Here is a 9,376-nt window from a genome sequence, read left to right on the forward strand (position 1 = left end):
TAGCTAGGACTTTTTTATATATAGAGTGAACCTGATAAAAGTAGGAAAGGGGATCTTGCTTGTCCAAAAACCCCAATGCCAGGGTTTACTGTATCTATATGCTTACTAATGGCGAAGTAATAATAATCATAAAATGACTAAAATAATTCATTCTTTCAAATATATTGACCATCGGGTAAAGAATAATTTCAATTGAAAATATATTGCGTATTCATTTAAGAGGAGGCAATGCTACTAATTGTTTTGGGGAGTTAAATGAGGGTTCCACAACTCATATTAATGACCTTTTCCGTTTCTTTTTGTGCTGGATTTCTTCATTCAATTTAGTCTGTTTGGTTTAAGATTGTTAACTTAGAGGATTCGACTTATGCCCGCTCTGATCTCTAAAATTGTGTCTTTTCTTTCGCGAAAATGCATCAAATAGTCCAATCTGTTTTAATGTATTGCACCTTGCATACGGTAAAGCCCTGCTTGTCCATAAATGTGGTCATGATAAAAGTTGAAAAAATCAAAAAGAAAGTGTTCTCCACTAATATTTAATATTTGCACCATAATGCATTTTAAATTATATAAGCCGATTTTTTTTCTTTTGACAAGATTATTACCTGCCCTTTCTGTTACTGTTTCCAGTCCTATTGATTTTCTATTTTTTCTTTAATTTAACACATTCAAATTTTAAGAATTCCCCGTTCATTCACAGTAATTTTACCCTATAAGAGACTTGTAAGTGCATTGGCAAGGGAGCAGTTACATAGAGCCACTGAAGTGTCTTAATTGGTTGAAAAATTCCGGGATTTGAAAGCCAAGCTTTCGAAGGTATGTTCAAGAAAAGCGAAGGAAGTAATTGAAAATTATGAGGTACAATGATCACTGACTCTTATATATCCTAGGTGACCGCCTCAAAAATAAAGATATCTGTATATCACACTTTGTGACTGATCGTCGCTCGAGTTTATTTTTATTTAAATAAAAATATCAAGCTTTTGAACTGCAGGTAAGAAGCGACATTAAGGAAGCTATTATTATAATAGCTTCCTTAGCTATATGGAAGCTGTTATTAGGAAGCTGAGGAATAATAGTGACTCTGGAATAGTTCTATCGGTGTCAGTGTCGCCACCTAAATATTATTTCTGTCAAAAACTACTACAAAATTTGCCCATTGTTTACATATAGTATTTGTTATTGGGATTTATGCACATATTTCTCGGGAGATGAAGTGGAGTTATCTGCTGGTGGGATTTTCCACGGGGATAATTTTCGATGATAAGGGAAGCTCCCAGGAATTTAGTTTTTCAATGAGAATTTTACGCTGGAGAAATTTGCTTAATTGACAACCTGCATGCAAACAACGTCATTTGATTTTTTTTCAAAATCCCCTGCATATTTCAAGGTTTGAATGGTGAATATTTGAAGGTTAAGGATAAGAAGGTTTTCACCTTCACACCCTTAGCCTTAATTGTAGTATTGGTCACAGTAGTAGTAAGAGGTGGCGTTTCGAACAGTGGGGTGGAGGAGAAGCGTAAAAAGCTGTGTAAAACTCGCAGAAATTTATTCTGCTTTTCAACTGGCTGCAAACTACCACGTTTTCTTATGTTTTCTCATGCTGTCGATAAATGAGTTTCTTTAATTGAAATTGCTGGAACTCAAATAAGGAGAAATAATATGTAAAAATATCATACAGATATGTAAGTTTCTGAACCGTCTCTATTTGACAATACGGGAGAATAAGGACACGGAAAAAAAACGAACCTATCCACAGCAAAAAAGAAAATAATAATTTTGCAAAAAAAATCTTATTTGAGCTATGATTTCAATTTTCAACCACAGACTAAGCGGTGTGTAACATATAGACCAGCCCCACCCCTCTATAAAATGTATTGCACCTTGCATACGGTAAAGCCCTGCTTGTCCATAAATATGGTCATGATAAAAGTTGAAAAAAATCAAAAAGAAAGTGTTCTCCACCAATATTTAATATTTGCACCATAATGCATTTTAAATTACATAAGCCGATTTTTTTTCTGTTGACAAGATTATTACCTGCCCTTTAAATAAAAATGGTTAATGGCCTCTTTTGAATTATTTTATTGATAACAGGAAGTTTTGCATAAAAAGCAAAAAGTTCAAACCAAACGAGAACCAAAAAGTAAAATCCAAAAGATTTTGCATAAACTCTTAGTTTGAGCAAAATAATTTTGATAAATCAAGCAGAAATCCATAAGAGAAGGAAACTTAAAATGAAGAAAAATGAAAAGAGTGAATGAAAGCAAGCTTAGAATGAACGTAAGTTGCCGTAAGTAAGGGTGGTGATGTCTAGTGCGGGTTAATCAACAAAAAAACTTCAAAAATCCTCAGAAAAACCGGTAATTTAAGGCATTACTTAAAGTTTTTTTTAGCTCTTTGGATGCAAGTTTCGAGTAGGGACTATAAGAATGATTGATAAAACCCAGCAGATTAAATACGATTTTACGTTTAATTCTGACACAATCTTTCCTATATTAGCTGTCTTACAAAACAAAATTGAGTCTTCGTCAGTATGGATATATACACAGTCTGTGTCAACTAGAATTTTCCTGTGGACATTGAGATTGGCAAAGCCATTTAGCCTACTTTCAGACGTCACGTTTCTTAGGTATGTCTTGATTCTCCGAAGTATAAAAGGAGCGCTCTGTTGTGCTGATCGATACAGGTATAGTGATTAAAATATTAAGTAAGATATGGATGTTCGGAGAGATTGCTTTGCCACAAATATTTAGAAAATCAGTTGCATTGACATGGTGTGCCTTGTTCCGTTAGAGAAATTTTTGCCAAATTTTTCTTTCCGCCATCAAACGTTTAAGGTGTTGTTTTCCAAATCTTCTTCATAAATTTCGATCAACTTCAAAAATGGCTCATTCATCTCTTTACTTTCTTCACTATTCTGTGGATGAGTGTGAAGCAAACAGTGAAACCCTTTTAAAATATTCTTGTGCTTTAAGAGAAGTTCTTCTATAAAGTTTTATACTTTCAATCCAGAAGATGAATAAGTTAATTCTTTAAAATTGTTCTGTGCTTTCGGCTGAGACATTTCTTCTGTGTATCTGCCTGTCTGCAATCCTTGTAACACTAATTGTAGTTCCATTCAATTTGGCCATTTTTGGCCGAATTTCCATTCAATTTGGCCAAAGAAAATAAAATCGGTGAAAAATAGAATGTTAAACTTTATTTTGCCGTAGGGGGAGGGAAGGTGTTAGCACGCCATAAGTTGAACAACTTACGAATCGTGCATGTTGTTTCAATATCTCTGGCGGGGTGTCCATATTGCTGATGGACGGGTTCTCTTTAGTAACAAATGTAGTGAGAGCCAATTCAAGATTTGTTCCACTTTCTTTTTGTAGCTCTTTAATATTAACAATGCTTAATATAGCAACAGGGCCCTTGACTGATACCTAGTGCTTTTCTCAATCTGTGACAAAATTGTTTAAGGCATACTACCGCTCTATTTTGATAGGTCCATAGAGCTTGCTTGCTTTTTTTTTTTTTTTTTTTTTTTTTTTTTTTTTTTTTTTTTTTTTTTTTTTTTTTTTTTTTTTTTACTGAACTAAGTATTTACAGTATACATTACAATATAATACTCTTCTGATTTTGTCAAGTGCCTGAAAAAAGGCTCTTTAGAAGGGCAGTCCAGTAGACGTGAAACAAATATACCCTCATTCAAAATTTGATTCAATCCAAATTTCAATTTTCAACCCATCAACTAACAGTGGTCCCCCAATTACCTAAAAAAAATTCACATAATACCAATCTATTAGCTTTATACAAGTTCATAATTTTTCCTTTTTCCATTTCAAACACCGTAATTAGTTAAGGCCTTTTCATTGTAGTTGCCCTGAAAAATTAAAAAAGTACACCAGCAAAACCTGAAAAACTTTATTGAAGACACGGCTGAATGTGAAAATTGCCTTTGCTTTTGAAATTTATTCTGCTTTTCAACTGGCTGCAAACTACCACGTTTTCTTGTTTTCTCATGCTGTCGATAAATGAGTTTCTTTAATTGAAATTGCTGGAACTCAAATAAGGAGAAATAATATGTAAAAATATCGTACAGATATGTAAGTTTCTGAACCGTCTCTATTTGACAATACGGGAGAATAAGGACACGGAAAAAAAACGAAGCTATCCACAGCAAATAAGAAAATAATAATTTTGCAAAAAAAAAAATCTTATTTGAGCTATGATTTCAATGAGGCTTTTTCAGGAAGACTTCGTGCTTCTGATTTTTTTTTTTTTTTTTTCTTAGCAACTAAGCGGATTTGAAAATTGTTTCCACTCAACCAATTTTGCTTAAGAAAGCTATAATAAAGAAAGGTCGGTACTTGGAATTCTAATTTTTTTGTTGTTGTCCTGTTGCCTTGCATTGTCTTGCTTTGCCTGCTTGGTCTCCGAACTTATTTAAGAAAACGCTCTAGTATGTTACTTTAAAAATCTAACCCAAAATACTACTCTAACCTTATTAGAAACTATATAGGATTAATCAAAATATAGCTCATGCTTTGTATACAAAATATTTTGTTGCTAAACTCCAATTCAGCTCAGGTTCGTTTTGATGGAAATTGGCATTAGGGCATTGTCAATAGTCCTTATCGAATTTACTTGTTATGGCACTTGGTATTAACCAAGTGACATATAGCAATCGCCAATTATGTCGGTCTGTCTGTCTGTCGGTCCCGGTTTTGCTACTTTAGGCACTTCCAGGTAAGCTAGGACGATGAAATTTGGCAAGCGTATCAGGGACCGGACCAGATTAAATTAGAAATAGTCGTTTTCCCGATTTGACCATCTGGGGGGGGGGGCGGTTAATTCGCCAAAAATAGAAAAAATGAAGTATTTTTAACTTATGAGTGGGTGATTGGATCTTAATGAAATTTGATGTTTGGAATGATATTGTGTCTCAGAGCTCTTATTTTAAATCCCGACCGGATCTGATGACATTGGGGGGAGTTGGAGGGGGGAAACCTAAAGTCCCGGTTTTGCTACTTTAGGCACATCCAGGTAAGCTAGGACGATGAAATTTGGCAAGCGTATCAGGGACCGGACCAGGTTAAATTAGAAATAGTCGTTTTCCCGATTTGACCATCTGGGGGGGGGGAGTGGGGGGCCTGTTAATTCGGAAAAAATAGAAAAAATGAAGTATTTTTAACTTATGAGCGGGTGATTGGGTCTTAATGAAATTTGATGTTTGGAATGATATTGTGTCTCAGAGCTCTTATTTTAAATCCCGACCGGATCCAAACCGGGATTTAAATTTAAATCCCGACCGGATCCAGAAAGTCCAAAACATTACAGATGAATGAAAATAGAATACGAGAAGAGAAAGAGAATAGTAAATTCTAAGAATCAATAGATTGATTTAAAAGGAAAATCAGAGGCTTAATACCGATTAGGATTTAAAATACACTGAAACATGAGGTCCTTCGAAATATCAAAACTCATAAAGATCCGATCACAAATTCCTACGTTAAAAATACCTCATTTAGAAAAAAATGAGATATTTTAACCTCCAAAAATGAGGTATTTTATATTATGAAATGTAACCAGATCTGGTCAGAATTTAAAATAAGAGCACTGAGACATGATTTCCTTCTAAATATCAAATATTTCGTTAAGATCTGGCTACCCGTTTGAAAGATAAAAATACCGCAATTTGTCAAATTTTTCCGAATTAACACCCACGCAATTCCCCAAATGAGAGCAGAATCAGTCCGTTTAATGTCAATAACTTATCTAGGACATGTTCTTATTCTTCCCACCAAGTTTCATCTCGATCTCTACACTCTGAGAGTTTTCCAAGATTTTTAGTTCCCCCTCCAACTCCCTCCAATGTCACTGGATCCAGTTGGGATTTAAAATGTGAGCTCTGAGACACAAGGTCCTTCGAAGTATCAAATTTTATTAAGATCTGGTCACCCGTTCGTAAGTTAAAATACCTCATTTTTCAAATTTTTCCGAATTACCCCCCCCCACTCCCCCAAAGAGAGCCAATCTGGTTTGATTATATCAATCATGTATCTATGACTTATGCTTATTCTTCACAGCAAGTATCATTACGATTTCTCCACTCTAAAGGTTTTCCAAGATTTTATGGTTTCCTCTTCAAACTCCCCAAATGTCACTACATATGGTCAGGATTTCAAATAGAAGCTCAGACACAAGAGGCCCTTCTACATATCATATTTCATTAGGATCCAATAAGCCGTTCTTAAGTTGAAAATACCTAATTTTTCCGAATTACCAACCCCCCCCCCCCCCCCCACCCAAAGAGAGCGAATCCGGTCCAGCTATATCAATCGCGTATCTAGGACTTATGCTTATTCACAGTTGTGGAGGATTTTGAAGGAAACCATAAGTCGATCTGTGCAACCAGGTTGTCAAAAAGGCAGAAACTCAATAGGAAATTCGAAAAATATACGCTTTAAACAGAGGTAGCTTCTTGTTCAGCTTCATTTGTGAAAAACCATTTTTTAAATCTTTCACGATTCATTTTAATAGCATAATTATAGCACAACTAATACCTTTTGTCTGCATATTTTTATGGGTTTAAAATATTTCTATATTTGACAGATAAACGTTATCTGTTTACATATATTTGGCATATAGACCTTGAAGTGTGTTACAATTCCCTGTAGTAACTAGGACACTTCCTAGTTTTCCACAAAGATTCTTATGAAAACACGCCAAGCCTTGGTTAGATGCCGAAACTACTTGAGTTTACCTTAATTCTTATGAAAACACGGGGTTTTCCAAGGTTGAACTCTTCCCCGTAGCATAAATCCGCTCCTCTGTTATCAAAATTAAGACTGAAAGTATTGCTTTGGTTAATTGGTTGCTCTAAAATTATTTGCGACCTATCAGTCTATTTATCTATTTTATAATCATAATTCTATTAATTCAGCAGTGTAGATTAATGAGCGTAAAGATATGGTACTTCTTTTTCTAACACAAAAACCATTCTAGGATTCCAGGACTATGATTTGGTTAAGATCACCTTCAAAACCGACTCAACCTTTTTATCAGGGTTCCTTAAAAAAATTTCTGACTCTAGGAGGAGCAATTAGTAGATAAGGATAGCTTTAAGAATACAAAATACTAGAGTTTTATATAAACAAGATTTTTAAACTTTATTTAGATAAAGAGTAAATAAAATGTCTCGAATTTATTTTATTTGTTGACTCAGTAGGCGATTTCTTGGCTGAGAAGCAGAGGCTGTACACGGAGCATAAGAGCTTGAATGAGCAGCAAACTCATTTTGCGAGGGATGAGAAAAAAGTATAATTTATTGAAAAAAGTAAATGGTTCTATTTCTTTTTAAATATTAAAAAGGGGAGAAAAAAAAGGCACAGACAAGAATTTTACGGAAAATGAAACTAACTTAAGGTTGAGAACCCTTGATTTTTATTTAAACTTTACAATTACAAGAAGTCTGGTCTGCTGCAACGCCTTTCTCTGTGAAAATGAATGTTACCACAAAAAAAGACGGCAACAGTATACAGACTAAACAGAATTAAGGATGATCGAAATTTACTGCTCAACTCTGATTTGAACCTAGAAAAGAAAAAGGACATTAATCCATTGGAGATAAAAGACATGTAAAGATGTGATAGAAATAAATAAACAAAGAAGAGAAGAGGGCTAAAACATAAAATCACAATTAATATTAATATTAGAACAAGAGTTAAGAGCTCATATGGCACTTGTGACGAGGCGAGAAGAGCTAAGAGCCAAGAGATCATAGGGTATGAGCTCTAACAAAATTATGTGAATCAATAGATTGATTTTAAAAGGAAAATAAGAGGCTTAATGCCGGTTAAGATTTAAAATAAGAGCTCTGAATCACAAAGTCCTTATAAATATCAAAATTCATTAAGATCCGATCACCCACTCGTAAGTTATAAATACCTAATTTTTTCTAATTTTTCCTCTCCCTTTTGCCCCGCAGATGGTCAAATCTGGGAAAACGACTTTATCAAGTCAAATTGTGCAGCTCCCTGACACACCTACCAATTTTCATCGCCCTAGCACGTCCAGAAGCACCGAACTCGCGAAATCACTGAACCCCTCCCCCCAACTCCCCCAAAGAGAGCGAATCCAGTAAGATTCTATCAATCACGTATCAAAGACATTTTTTTATTCTATCCACCAAGCTTCATCCCGATTCCTCCACTCCAAGTGTTTTTCCAAGATATCCCCCTCCAATGTTAAAAGATCTGGTCGAGATTTGAAATAAGAGCTCTGAGACATGAATTCCTTCTAAAAATCAAATTTCATTACGATCCGATCATCTATTCGTAAGATAAAAATACCCCAATTTTTATGTTTTCCAAGAATTCCGGTTTCCCCCTCCAACTCCCCCGAATGTCATAGGATCTGGTCGGAATTTGAAATTCGAACTTTAAAGCACAAGATCCTTCTAAATATAAAATTTCATTAAGATCTGGTCACCCTTTCGTAAGTTACAAATACCTAAATTTTTTTAATTACCCCCCCCCCCCCAATTCCACCAAAGAGAGCAGATCCGGTCCAGTTATGTCAGTCACGTATCTTAGACAGGTTTCTATTCTTCCCATCCAGTTTCATCCTGATCTCACCGCTTTAAGTATTTTCTAAGATTTCCGGTCCCCCCCCACTGCCCCCCCAATTAAGCTTGATCCGGTGGAGATTTAAAATAAGATATCTGAGTTACGAGGTCCTTCTAAATATGAAGTTTCATGAAGATCCGATCACTCCTTCGTAAGTTAAAAATACGTCATTTTTTCTTATTTTCCAGAATTACCCCCCCCCCCCCCCCAATTGAGTGGATCCGTTCCAATTATGTAAATCACGTATGCAAGACTTCTGCTTATTTTTCCAACCAAGTTTCATCCCAATCCCTCCAATCTAAGCGTTTTCCATCATTTTAGGTTTCCCCTGGATCTGGGTTTAGGTCACCAGATCCAGTCAGGATTTAAAATAAGAGCTTTGAGACACGATATCCTTCTACATATCAAATTTCATGGAGATCCAATCACCCGTTCGTAAGTTAAAAATACCTCATTTTTTCTAATTTTTCAGAATTAACCCCCCCCCCCAACTACCCCAAAGAGAGCGGATCTGTTCTGGTTATGTCAATCATGTATCTAGGACTCGTGTTTTTTTCCCACCAAGTTTCATCCCGATCCCTCCACTCTAAGTGTTTTCCAAGTTTTAGGTTTCCCCCTCCCAACTCCCCCCCCCCCCCAATGTCACAAGATCTGGTTGGGTTTTAAATAAGAGCTCTGAACCACGAAATCCTTTTAAATATCAAATTTCATTGAGATCAGATCACCCGCTCATAAGTTAAAAATACCTCATTTTTTTAATT

This window comes from Artemia franciscana, chromosome 5 (genome assembly GCF_032884065.1).
Source record: "Artemia franciscana chromosome 5, ASM3288406v1, whole genome shotgun sequence".
NCBI classification, from domain to species: domain Eukaryota; kingdom Metazoa; phylum Arthropoda; class Branchiopoda; order Anostraca; family Artemiidae; genus Artemia; species Artemia franciscana.